Source organism: Pinus tabuliformis, chromosome J (genome assembly GCF_031772625.1).
Source record: "Pinus tabuliformis cultivar Carrire ecotype Pingquan chromosome J, CPIR1, whole genome shotgun sequence".
In the NCBI taxonomy this organism is placed as follows: domain Eukaryota; kingdom Viridiplantae; phylum Streptophyta; class Pinopsida; order Pinales; family Pinaceae; genus Pinus; species Pinus tabuliformis.
Window position 1 is genome coordinate 1,444,524,733 of NC_142295.1, and position 14,080 is coordinate 1,444,538,812.

General features: G+C 41.4%; 1 pseudogene; it reads left to right on the forward strand.

Moving 5' to 3' along the window:
- Positions 1-12,551, forward strand: part of LOC149232801 (equilibrative nucleotide transporter 3-like) — a 184,509-nt pseudogene extending 171,958 nt beyond the window's left edge.
- The last annotated feature ends 1,529 nt before the right edge of the window (positions 12,552-14,080 follow it).

A 14,080-nucleotide genomic window follows, 5' to 3' on the forward strand; every position in this document is an offset into this window, starting at 1 on the left:
TGGATATACTTTATTACATGTAAGTACATGCCTTTTTCTGTTATTCTTGGTTACTTTTGTCAAATACATTGGGCTGGGATTTTTGTTGTTCTAGGGCTAATTGTTGCATGCATTTACTGCTTAAAATTGTGGAATTTGTCTCTATTATAGCACCCCTCAATGTATGGGCCATGTAATATGAGAAAAATCTCCTAGGGGTAATTCTGTCAAAGAATTTGACCTTGATAAGCCATGCCTCTTGCACATCGAAGTATAAAAGCTGCAAGGTTGCTTCTTCTTGACCTATAAGTCTAGCGAAGCGATCTTAAGGCCTCCTTGACTGGGAACCAAGAAATCCTACTCATATTCATTAGACTCCATTCTCCCAAAGATTAAGGCACTAATCTACCAAGAGTGGTCACTAAAACCCATATTCTTTCACCCCCTTCCAGGTCTAGCCAAGTTGGGGTACTGTTGCAGCGGCTACAACCACCCTCCAAAATTTTGCTTAGCCTATTTTGGAGCCTCCCTACCAACCTTCAGAACAGCTTGCCTTGCTTCGTCAAGTCCTCAAGCTTCAGTGTCTTTCTTGCTCAAAGGCAGCGTGTCGATCACAGTTTGATCTTTTCCCTTCACAGGCTACTCACCCAGACTTGGTCCAGCGGTAGGCTGAGCAACTTCCCCTTGAAGTTTGCGCATTTTTGGAGGGCAACCGGCCTTCCCTCCAGAAATTGCGCAACCCTCTCTGATAGCCTACTGGGCTCCAGGATTGCGCAATCCTGCCAGCCAACCCTCCCAACAAGGTTTGTGCAAATTTTCCGAGTAGCAGGCTGTTCAGCCCAGGATTTGTGCAAATATGGGCAGCAGTCAGCTGCTTAGCCTAGAAATTGCTCAAATCCTCTAGGCACCCAGCCCAGCTCCCAACCAGAAATGCACATTTTTCTCCAGCAGTCAAGCAGTGTCTGGCATGTGCAGCTGAGCTGACCGGTTCCCTCCGGGACTGAGCAAAACAGACTTGCATGCATGGGCTATTTCTGCAAAGGTAGCATGCAAATGTGTCCCTTGTTTCAGGGATCTATGTTTAGCAATTGGAGGTTACATGCAAGGAACAATTCAGAAACCTCCCTCCAAGTGTCGCTTCCCCTAGATTTGTGGCATGTGCGTCACAACCTCGATGTTATCAAAATTCATCAACCGGACGCTGCAGAGCTCATTCCTCACATCAACCTTGTAGCTCTAACATCCCACATCACATCTAGGAGCAGTCGGCACATTCAGCTCAGCTGTTTTGGGGTAAGCTCGCTTGCCATGCCTTATGTTGCATTTCTATTGCTTTTTGTGTATTCGCTTATGTGAGCACTTTTTGCTTGATTTCTTTGAACTCCTGCTATCGTTTACAGGTATTCTAGCTTGTCCTAGCTCTGTTTCAATTTTCGTTGCTATCTCACTGTTGTCGCATGCATGAAACTGTTTTGCACGGACGTTCCCCAACTGGCGAGTTCCTCACCCACATGCATGTTGATCTGTTTGCTGAATATTTCATTCATGTTTTGCATGCACTGTCAATCACTTCTGCTATCACTTAGTGTCGCCATGCATTTACTGTCTTAGTTGCTTTCAGTTGCCCATCGGCAAGTCGAGCCAACCTTGGCCCGGACTCTGCTTTCACCAAGGCTGCATTGCGCAATCTGGGGAAGGAAGGCTCACCTTCCTCTCCAGATTTGCGCATTCCTGCCCAACACTGGCCTCCAAGACTGTTTTGCGCATTTCTGGAGGACAGTGGCTGCTTGGCTCAAGAAATTGCGCAAATCTGTCCTTGGGCTAGCAGTCCTTCCCAGTTGGAATTGCGCAATGTGCAATCCCAACAGTTAGCAACCAGACTGGATTGTGCATTGCACAATTCCAACAGTCAGTCAGTCTCTCTGCAACCCGGACTGTGCCTTGTGCAGTCTTGGCAGTCGGTCTACCGACCTCCCAGCCGAAATTGCGCAAACTTCATGATCATTCACCCAGGTATGTTGCAAGTCAGTTTGCATGTTTATTCTAGTTTTCGACTGACAGATTGCTTGCTATGAGTGTTGCCATGTCTCCAGGTATCGTAGGTGTTCATCCGACTCTCAGCAGTACAGGTACAATGGCTTCCAAGAGAGCAGAGACGAAGACACCGTTCAGAGCACGCTTGGGGATGCAGTCGATCAAGTGTCCATGAGCTTGCCTACTCATGAAGACATCAAGTTGTTCGTGGACAAGGACATCAAGCAACAGCATCACAATAAGCAACATCATGAACAACAGCTGAAGGCAGCATACCGAATGTAGCGAATGCAACGAATGCAAGAGGAAGGTTGTTGACAACATAGAGGCAAAGCAAAGTTGCAAGATCAAGAAAATCCACTGATAATGAAAGCAACTTTGGAGACTCAGGCTATGAAGTGACGGCACGACATGAAGATCGCGCGAAGGCAGAATATGGAACAAAGAAGGAGTTGCATGTGTTGAAGTAGCAACTCAGGAAGAACATGAAGTTGCATAGACAGTCCAATGAGTTGCAGCAGGAACAGGAACAAGAATAGCAGTGGGCGCAACATGCACTCATGGATGAAACTGCGCCAATACAAGTTAAGGATCCATCCCAACAGCGGACATAGAGCAAACATGGTGAGAAATGTTGTTGATCGCATGCAAAGGATCCAACAGCATGCATGTCGTTGAGCGCACACATGCAATCCAATGCATTCAACACACTCACCCAGGTGAAGACAAGAAGCAAGTCCAACTGGGGCTGAACATGCACTTCGGCAAGTTGATGCGCATGACCACTAGCACACACTTGAAGGTCAGCACAGACACTATGCATTAGTGTGTTGCCAGTTCAATCGTACCTAAGAAGACCATGCGCATGTTCGCAGACAAGTTGGTTGAATGGGCCGAACCAATGCACCGATTGCAACAAAGGCAAGAGTTCGCTTCAGCAAGATGTCACCATGAGGTGCATGCACACCATCACGGACGACCAAGTTTGGCATCAGCTCACCACCTTCACTATCACAAGCATGTCAAAGAGTTGGTTTCATCACAGCGGACCGAGTGTCAGTGATGTCTTGCAAGGCTTGCTCAAGCCATGTTGTCTCACATGAGCACATGTGCATTGTAATGTCGAGTCATGTCAAGTGTAAGTCAAGTGTCAATGGTTGGATGTAACGGTGATAGAGTAGGTGAAGAGTTATGGGTAGTTGAACTGTCACGAAGGGGAATGTCAAGGGCCACCCCACCCTTTGCTATAAATAGTCCCTCATAAATCATTGTAAGGGCTTTTGGTCAGCTAAGCTTCCACTAAGACTATCTTGAAGAAGGCTTGGACAGTATTGTAACGCACCTTGTTTTCTCCACTGCACGGAGCTAGTACATCTCTTTGGAGGAGCAGACAGATGTGGCTGTAACGTTCCACTGATGGGGCTAGCAGGTTTACATGGTGTATTGTATGATTGTGACTTACACTTCTTTAATAATAAGAGCCAACACATTTTCATGCATATGTTGTTATTGTAGCTGGACTGTTCCAGTTCCCTTAAAGATATATGTTGTTTAACTTACGTACTTGTGTATGAACTAATTTGTATGCAATTATATGAATCTTGTTGTTAATGTGTTGTATATGTTATTATTGTTGTCACCGTCCGTGTCAATTGCTCTGCCGGACATCAGACAAACCTTTCTCATGAACCTTTCTATATCAACCATCACACTCGTCTCGGACTGATCCGTAAGTGTTGTTCGTGTTATCTTACCTTCTATGTTGTGACTACCGCATCTGAGTGGACTACTTCGCCGGAAGCTGCATGTCCTTTGTGTGGCGTGTTCCTAGCCGAGTTGGGACTCATCCCTTTCAATCTGGAACTCACCTTCACCTTCCTCTCCCTTCGAAGTGTTGGAACCTCTCGTACACATTCCTTGACTCTCTGCATCAATCACACCCTTGCTACTGACAAAGTTATCTTACTTGCCTCTATGTGACATCGCGGTCAAGGCATTACCTTACGACCCACTGCTGGGACTCCTACACCAAACGGTCTGAGGTCTAATTGGGACTTCTTACTGGGGAGATCCCCTTGACATGTTGGCGGGTCCAGCACTGTCAACAGGTATCTAGGGCATCAATTTCCCGAAAAGATAGCCATCAAAAAAATTCTATCTCCTAGGGTCTCCTGCGCTGGCCTTTCCTCGAGCTCTCCTCCAAAATTGAAGCCGTTCTGGCGGTGGAGTTGGGAGAAAAGCGAAGCCCTAGCTCCAGGATCAAAACTTGCCTCATCATCCCCAAGGCTAGTACCTCATTAGGTCAAAACAACATCTTCAAGTGAAAAAAAATTCTTTGATCCTTTCCCCACCTTGTCTAAGGTAAGGATATCATTGGTTACTACATCATTCCCTCATACCCTAGACTGGTTCCACTTGGACCTGTGTGGTCCCGCTCCTTTGAAAGATCATTCTTCAAGAACCATCCGGGATACCAATTCTAACAAGGATTTTAGGGATTGAGGAACTCCTTCACAATTCTTATCCCATAAACCTAACCCTCAAGTTCTCTCTTCCTTTTCGTAGAATACATAGTACCTTGCTTAGAAAGCAAGCAAGATCCATCCTTCAAACTCTTTTGGGAAAGGGTATATTTTGGGTCACTCATATCCATTGACTTATCCTTCATTAGTGACTCCATACATACCGAGTCTCCTCCCATCGGTGAAAGTCCATAAATAGAAGGGAGCCTTAGCTGAAGTGACAGTGGGCTAAGTCTCCATTTGTTGCCCTTGGCCTAGCATTCACCCTTTAGAGATCCCCCTTAGGTGCCCCGCTAGTTTGAGCAATAACAGGGCTCTCAAGCCATACATGCTTGCATTGATACAAGCTAAACTCTGGGAACATCCTTGTGAAGAATTCAGGCTCACAGTTGCCTCTTGTCTTAGCAAAATCATAGCTTTAACATCACCTCTACTGCCTTACAATAATGATCTCATGAGGGAGATATTGCAGTTGATAGTGGAAACCCTTCAAGGGTTGAAAAACATGATGCTTCCTACATTTCAAAAGCAGTGCAAAATTTTAGAACTCATGGCAGAGTTCAGCTTTGGCACATTCATGTTGAATTTGGAATGTGATGACTTAATCTTTCAGGTGTTCCAAAACTTATACACTAGCATTACATCAGCTCATCCAGACCGTGTCAAAACAAGCATGCAAAAGATTGTGTCCTTGTTCTTAGAAGGAGATGCTGACATCTGCAAGATACTATGATCCAAATTGTTGAACATTTGGAGAAAGGAACTAATTGTATCACCAGTTGTCTATGATCTACTCGAGAAGTTGGTCATGCAAAACATAAAATTGCTCAGAAGCGTGCTGACTAAGAAGGGGCTTAAAACAATTGATGGAGGAAGCATGAACAAAAGTAGTAAAACCTGCAGCAAGAATGAACTAAGAAGGAGAGGACTATGTTTTATCTGCAAGGGACCTTGGGCACTTAACCATTTATGTCCAAGTGATAGGAAGGAGGCAACAAGGAGATTCCTTCAGATCATGGGGATTCTTCTATTGTTGGATCTATTGATTTTCAGGATGGTGAGCAATAATGTGATATTGTTCAGAGAGGCTTGCAGGATAACATGCATTCATTAGTGCATGAGGAAATTCTACCTAATGGTATTGATGAGGTAGACTCCTATACAACTGAGTACATAGGTCTCCAGGAGGATATCTATAAAGAATATGAGCAGTCAGGTACAGATAGTAGTCCACCAATGCATCTATGTTCGACAACCAGAGAGGATGAACAACAAATTATCTTTACAGGTGGAGGAGGCCAGGGAGACTTGAGTGAGGAGCCAATAGTAGTGAACCAACATGATGAGCATGATCATGAGGGGGAGCATGGCATACATAGTGTGCAGGATGAACCATTCCTAGAGAGTCGGTCAAAGGCTCAAGTTGGAGCTGTGATAGTTGGGCATCTAGCGTAGACAGATACAGAGACATTCAACAGGGTACCAAAATTTCTAGTAGAGGAATTTCGGGAAAAGATCAAGCATTTCAAAACAAATCTTATGATGTGAAAGCAGAGAATTTGGACATTTCGAGACACTATCTTACAGGAGAACAGAAAAATTGAGGAGCTCATAGGGGTATGTGTCGAGTTAGCAACCAAGTTGTCTAGTGTAGAGGAATGTCTCAAGTCCCTCACAAGGCAGCATGAGGAGTATAGTTGGGAGTTCCAAAGCAGCCCTCTACAAGAGTACATAGATAGGGCTTGTAGCACTACCAACCCACCTTTATACATTAGGGCAAGCAGGGCAAAGTTCTCTAAAAAGATCATGTTGGGTGACCGAGTGGAGCAACATGAATTGAGCATCGGGCAGTATCAGCATAGTAGACTTATTCCATGTGCAGGCATTCATGCATTAGATCCTTCCCATGGGATGGATTGGCGAGAGATTATGAGTTGGAACTCTATTGATGGGATGATTCCTAAGAGGATACTCTTAGCCAAGGGCATATTGCAACTTGAGCTCTTAGGCACGAACAATGATGGAGGACCGAGATGGTATCATAACCCATAGGTCCCAGGACTTAAGTGGCGTTGGGATCCAGGTGGATCGATTGAAGGCAAGATTAGTGAGAGGATTGTTTGGGATCCAGAGATCAAAGGATCCATCTAGGATCATTTAGCATGAAGGCATGGGATGACACACTGGTTTGTATGGGATCCTAGTATCAATGTACATATGCTTCTACTATGGATAGAAGCGTATTGTTTGAGGGCAAGCATTCTTTGGGCGGGAGGATTTGTAATATTCCCTTTTCTCGATATAGTCAAAATGAACGCAATCCACCCATAGTATTTACCATGGTATATGCCCATGGTAACTGCCTATGGTATTTTCCTTCATTTTTTGTGGGAAAACAATAAAATAAGGTTTCTAGAGAGTCCATCAAGCCTATAAAAGGGGATAGGAGCTTAGGCATTGGGATCATACGAAGTTGTTTATCTTATTGTGTTTGTTAAGAACTTGGTGTGGCCAGTTCCACTTTGATCTTGGGACGAAAACCCCAAAATGAATTTGTTTGGTGGATCTAGCCAGGATTCACAAAGGTGCTTCAATGTCTTAGATTGGTCTTTTAATGAACAGCCGTGCATGACATTGCAGGGGCTCCAATCTAATTTGTATGGGCATGTATCTTTGTTTTCAGTTATTAATATAAATATGAGGCTGCATGTTTCAGATCCCATTGTGTTAGTGTTTTTTATTGCAAGCATTTTTAATTCGAACACTAAAGTGTGCTAGATCTGTTAAAATTGTTAACTTTTGGGATCTTACACTGATAGTCATGAGTGGTAGGTTCTATGTGCAGCACCAAGCTGTTCCAAGTCCCATCGACCGACACTCACGTGCTTGCTCTTGTGCGTGCTTCCCTGCTTATCTCCTACAATGTTCAACATGTTGGGCTTTCATGAAGTAAGTGAAAATTCAACTCTCATGGAGTCATGGAGACTCCGGCCCTACGTTGTTGTGAAATGAGAGTGCCAATCTCAGCCTCATTACAGCCTTTACAGACTGTTGGTAATCTCCCAACTCGTTATAGCTATTAACGGGGAGCCAACCGCCATCAAGAGTTCAGTTACAAGTCTTTAACGAGGGACCCAGAAACTCCGAAGCCAAGAAACTAATAGTTTTGCGTTCTTCTCGAAACTATAGGCTGGCCAGGCCCATAATCTTCGTCTGACCACAACTTCAACCACTCGGGCTTCTCCCCGCTGCTGCTGCCACCCAGCCAAAGAGGAGAACCAAGCTATTCCCGGCCGGTGCAATTTGTTGGCAGCCCTCTGGCCAGGAGGGCCGACAAAAAGAAAACAAAAAAAAATTTCTTTGCCACGCACCTGCAGAAACTGCACATAAACACATCTACTGACAGAAAACAACAAAATGAAACTAGCAGTAAGTGAAATCAGCTAATTACACACTGCTGCACATAAAAGCATACTGCTGCCAATAAACACATAACACTGTAAACTGCTAGACCGAAATTGGGCAACAAACTAAACAACAAGCTGCAAATACAAAGTTGCTGCAAATTGAACACACAATTAGACACTGGAATTGGAATTCCCTTTTCATTAACACAAACAGAATATATAGAATATGCAGCATCCCTGCCATGGTGGCAGGGAGGCTACACAGCCTTCAACAGTCTTCTCCCGGCCCCAAAACCCTATGCAGCCCTATAGAACCAAAAGACAGCCTCGACACCCAATGAAAGCACATGCGTAATCCCTAACCCTAAAATGAGAGGGAATAGTTTAATGTTTTTGATGAAAATATCTAATAACGGCTGTTCCCTCCATTTGAATTGCATTCCATCACACGTCATTTCACATTTACATTTTGCATTTGCCTTTCCATATCCTCTCATTTACATTTACATGTCACACTTGGACCTCCAACAAGCAGTAACAATAAACCCACCAAGCTTCCATAGAAATTGCCCATGCCTTATGTTGAAAAACTGAGAGGATCTCAGTACAATAGATAAGTTAGATCTTGAGAAACTTCATCCGCAAGAACTGTGTTTTCTTTGGGAAACAAGCAGATCTGGGTTAGGCAATGTCTAATTTGGAGATTTGTTCATCGATGGAGAAATTCGGGATGAGTGCTATCAGAACATTGTACTTTGGGAAATGGTATGCACAGTTAGTCTCTGTTTTTAATTTCTGAAATCTGTTTAGGTCCATAAAAAATAAAATAATTAAAAAAAAAATCAACAATGAAGCTGTACTATGAATAGATAGAGTAATTATTCTTAATGAGGACAACCCCTTTCTTATGTGGGGGAAACGTTGTAAAAATGTACTACTGTACCTTTTTATATGGTTTACAAAACTGTCTTATTTGACAAAGGAAAGAATATAACAGGAGCTTTACATGACTACACTTTCCCATTCATTTCTGATTATGTTCCAGTATGTGTTACTATGATATACTTCCTAAGAAGAAAGGTCTTGGCATTGATTATCTATAGGGACTTTAACAATGTGGCAGATAAACTATCAAAGAGAGCTTTATCTCTTGAACCTGGATACATATCATTTGAGGAATGGGAGGGCAACTTTATTACTGAATTTCACTCTCTTCAATTAGCACAAATTCTCTAATCTACTGTACCCTTACAGGAGTAATGCTATTTTATCATAGCATCAAACAGATTTATGGTCAGCACTTCAAGACAGTTTAGTTCTTGACAGATATATCACTCTCTATATCCTTTTAACTTTCAGATTTTCAGGTCACTATCAGTCCTCGTTTTATAACTGCTTTAATTTTCTCTTAGATGATTTTATTGGAGATTTTTCAGAAATCTTCTTTAGCTGAATGCAAGCAAGTCTGAACTATATAAGCGAGGCAGCTAGCTATTTTTGTATATAAGTCAGAGTCACACAGCTAAAAAATGCTGTCATAATGTAAAGAATGTTGTTATAATCTTGTAAGTCAGTGTCATACAGTTGCTGTAAAGATCAAAGCTGTTACAGCCTATCTGTACTTTTTTTGATTCTATAAGAATAACAAAAAAGTACCATATTGAAAAAAAAAACAAAAAAATGGATAGATCATTTAAAAAATCATGGCAATCCATTTTATAGAATTAATTTTAAAGCTTTTGAAAGTTATCTTACATCTTAAAGACCAAACAAAGGAGAAAATGGTAAGACGAATCCAATCAAAATCACTAAGCCCTTTTCTTACAGAAACTTGGGTTGCCAAAGATAGAATCTCTCTAATGTGTGAGCTTCTAAGAAAAAGCATGGTCTAACCAATCTGTTTCCAAAGTTGCTTGGAAAATCCACACAAAAAATATGCTTAATTTGTTCATTGGTTCCACACTGGATATTTGAAAGGCCAGTCTTGGCAAGTCTGTGTTTGTTTTTCAGCCCCTTAAGGACCTACCAGCAAAGAACTTGGCATCTCCTAGATGAGTACTATTTTGATTTTAAATTATTAATAAGCAAGTGTTTCCTTAAATTTTTTTATTTTAATTCTTTGAAATGTATTTATGCATAATAGTTTATTAGCCTTACTTGTAGGCTTGGAGTGGTTCTCAAATGCTATGGCAGCACTTCCTCTATTTGGGTTTCATTCCCTTATTTTGTACGCTAACAAGGCAAATAAAATTAACTCCGAGGACGGGCCCCACTTATTTCTGAACTGTCCCTTTGCCATCGCTGTCTGGGAGGAAGTCTGCTCTGCCCTCCAAATCATCTGTGATGTGAATCACACCTCCATTTTCGCTTGCCTTAGCTGCTGGTCTACTTGCCACCCAGATTTTCAGGCTATTCCATTTTACATTCTCTGGGGGTTATGGTGCTGCTGGAATGCCTACATCTTTGATAATGCTGCCCCTGATCTGTCTGCTACTGCCATCAAAATTGTTGCTTACTTCTCAGAGATTGGCCCCATTAAACATCAGAATCATAGACGAGTTTGGTCCTACAAAGACTTTGGGCAGACCTATCCTATTGGTTCCTTTGATGGGGCATCGGTGGATGGGTCATGTGGCTGTGGTGCTATCATATCCATTCCTCCTTCCTGGAGCTATAATTTGCGTTTGTCTGCAGGTTTGGGCACTAACACAAGGGATGAAGTGCTGGCCTTATGGGGTACGCTCAGATGTGCATTGTGGCTCGCGGTGGAGGAGATCTTGGTCACTGGAGATTCGAAGGCGACTATCCATTGGGCCTTGGAGAAATCCTCTCCGGCTGTCCTGTCACTCTGCCACTGGTTGGACCAGATCTCTATGTGGGCTTGTTTTCTCTCCATCACCTTCTGCCATATTTACAGGGAGCAGAATTTCCAGGCTGATTGGCTCTCGCATCGTGGTATGGCTGCTCAGCCTGGACTGATACACTTTGAATGCTTGGATCAGGACACCATTATTGGCTCTGGAGCCTTCCCCTTTGCTTGAGGTTCTGCTTTTCAACTTTTGGGAGGTGTTGCTGGACTATTTCTTATTGAACAGATTGTTATTTCAGGCTTTATTGGCTGCTCCCCTGCTTTTGCAGCGGGAGTGCTCTGCAAAAGTCTAATTTGCAAACATTGACGATCCCTGTTTTTTGCAGATATTGTGGTTTATATTTTCTCTGTAATTGTAACAGCTTATATCTAATAAGAAAAAATAAAATAAAACTAACAGAAGGTTCTGCCTATCATTTGGTGCCTCGATTGTGCATTGCCCAAATAAATTGAACAACCACATATTAATGACAATATTGAATATTCTATGTGGTTCAGATACAAAAATTTGTAATGGATGGAAGCGTTTTGAAATGCAGGTTTATGCGTCTGGTTTTAAGATTTTTGTAATGGCTTTGTATTATTGCAGGTATGTCATTGTTTTGATAGCAATGTATAATGTTGGAGATCTTATTGGGAGATGCCTTCCCTTAATCGACATTATAAAGTTGGAAAGCAGACCCTGGTTAACAGTTGCAACGCTTTCTCGATTAGGATTGATTCCTTGTTTCTATTTTACTGCAAAATATGGTACCCAAGGTTGGATGTTGTTCCTATGTATTGTGCTCGGTCTGTCCAATGGATACCTTACAGTTTGTGTATTCATTGTTGCACCAAAGGGATTTAAGGTTGGTTTCTCGCTGCTTCTTCCCTCTGATTTCTTCTGGAAAGTTTAATTTATTATTAACGTTAGCGTTACATCTATGATCCTAAACAACCTTATTTTGGTTGTTAAAATTTGTTCTTGGTTGTGAGATGAATATGTGTGCTTGCTTGGCTTCTCCTGGTCTATGGGACATGTTGCATAAATGCATATAATAAACAGTGAATGGTAAAACAAGTTAATAAACTGTTAGATACACCAGGTTTGGTATCTTGGAAATCACTTACTATGGCTGTGAATCTCCTCTCCTTTTATATGCTATCTCAAATTGGTGGTAGGTCTGGTTTGCAGCAGCATATAAGTCCCAACATTCCACGGTGGTATGCCAATGGTGGTGTCCACAGAGATAGCGGCCCTTTTACTACCATAATAGTTAATTGGTTACAGGGATGAATATGTGTGCTTGCTTGGCCTGATACTCATTTGTGGAATGCGTTGTGTGGGTGTGTATGTGCCAATAAACAGTGAATGATAAAGAGATTACCATACAGTCATTATTGTGAGCTGTTTTGGTCGCTCCTGGACATTTTTATAATTTCATTTAATTGTGTTATTTAACTGTCTTTAGGCTCAGTCAAATAATAGGATGATAAAACTAATATATTACTTCAGCTTGCCCACTAATGAAAGTATGGACATTTTGCAGGGACCTGAACAGAACGCGCTGGGAAATCTATTAGTACTATTTTTGCTATCAGGAGTATCTGCAGGAGCTGCTGGTAGTTGGCTATGGCTAATTGGTAAAGGCTGGTAAATCCTGTTGTCATTCAACTTCAATGTTCTTGAGTTGAAAGTAGTATTGTTGGTCTAAAGATGAAGGCATGGCCAGTCAAATTTCATTCCAAAATATTCCTTGACCGAAATGTTCTTGAGTTGAAAGTAGTATTGTTGGTCTAAAGATGAAGGCATGGCCAGTCAAATTTCATTCCAAAATATTCCTTGACCGAAAGAGTTCCAATCAGGTCAGGGTCAAGTTAATGTTTAAATTATTAGAAATTTGCTCAGTTCTTCCATCTCTATATTTGAACCGGGGATGGCTCTTTCTCATTCTCTTATATATATGGGCATTTAAAATTGCGTTACCTCATCTGCACGTATATATTTTCTCCAGAAGTGGGAAGATACAATGATGTCAACAAATCTCACCGGGGATGGCTCTTTCTCATTCTCTTATATATATGGGTATTTAAAATTGCGTTATCTCACCTGCACGTATATATTTTCTCCAGAAGTGGGAATATACAAAGATGTCAACAAATCTCTCAAACTTCGTTGTGGGGGAGATTCAATTCTGTCCTATTATTATTACCAGAGTCCTTATGGGTATTCTTATGCTTTGGGCATTGTACAAGGGATAACACTATTTTCCTTATTTTAGTAAATAAAAATGTGTTTATTTAATTTTAATTATAAAAGGGATAACACTATTTTCCTTATTTTAGTAAATAAAAATGTGTTTATTTAATTTTAATTATAAAAGAGTGTTTTAATGTGTTTATTTATTTTTAATTATAAAGGAGTCTTTTAACGTCATATGAAGTGAGTTATGTTTTTTTTGGTAATGTGGTATTGATAAGTCAGGGTATTGTAACAAAGCCTATTTACAGATTAAGAATCTCCATGGTAAATTGAGGGCAAATCTTAGATAAGGATGATTACAAAAGAAGAATGTTGGATTACTTTCATAACAGTGGTAGCTATAAGAAGCTAAGTGAGAATCATTTGAAGAAAATCTTGAAAGTTGTCTCTTTCGCTGGTAAATATAATAGCTCTGTTAATTCAATAAGCCACAAGATTATTGAGATCAATTCTCTTACTCCTAGGATCTATGGGCTTTCTAAGATTCATAAGGAGGGAGCCTCCCTTAGATCCATTATCAATACTATAGGTGGGTTGACTTATCTTCTAGCTAAACATTTAGCCAGGAAGCTCAAGCCCCTTGTTGGCCTGACAGATTCCTTTGTTAAGGGTTCTTCGTCTTTTGTCAATGAGTTAAAGGGCTTTAAACTTAACCTTGGTGATATTCTTGTTAGTTATGATGTGGATTCTTTGTACACCAATATCCCTATCAATGAGGCTATTGAGGTGATTAATCACGTTATTGATCCCAACACATCCAAGTTGGTCGAGATTTGCCTTACTTCCACCTTTTTCAGCTTTGAAGGTGAATTCTATGAGCAAACATGCAGGGTGGCCATGGTTCTCCACTCTCCCCTATTGTAGCTAATTTGTTCATGGAATATTTTGAATCGAAGGCATTGGCTTCGGTCCAATTACGACCTAAACTATAGAAAATGTGTGTAAATGAAACCTTTATCATCTGACCTCGTGGATGTGAGAATTTTTTCAGCATCTTAATAGTTAATCTAGCTCCATCAAGTTTACT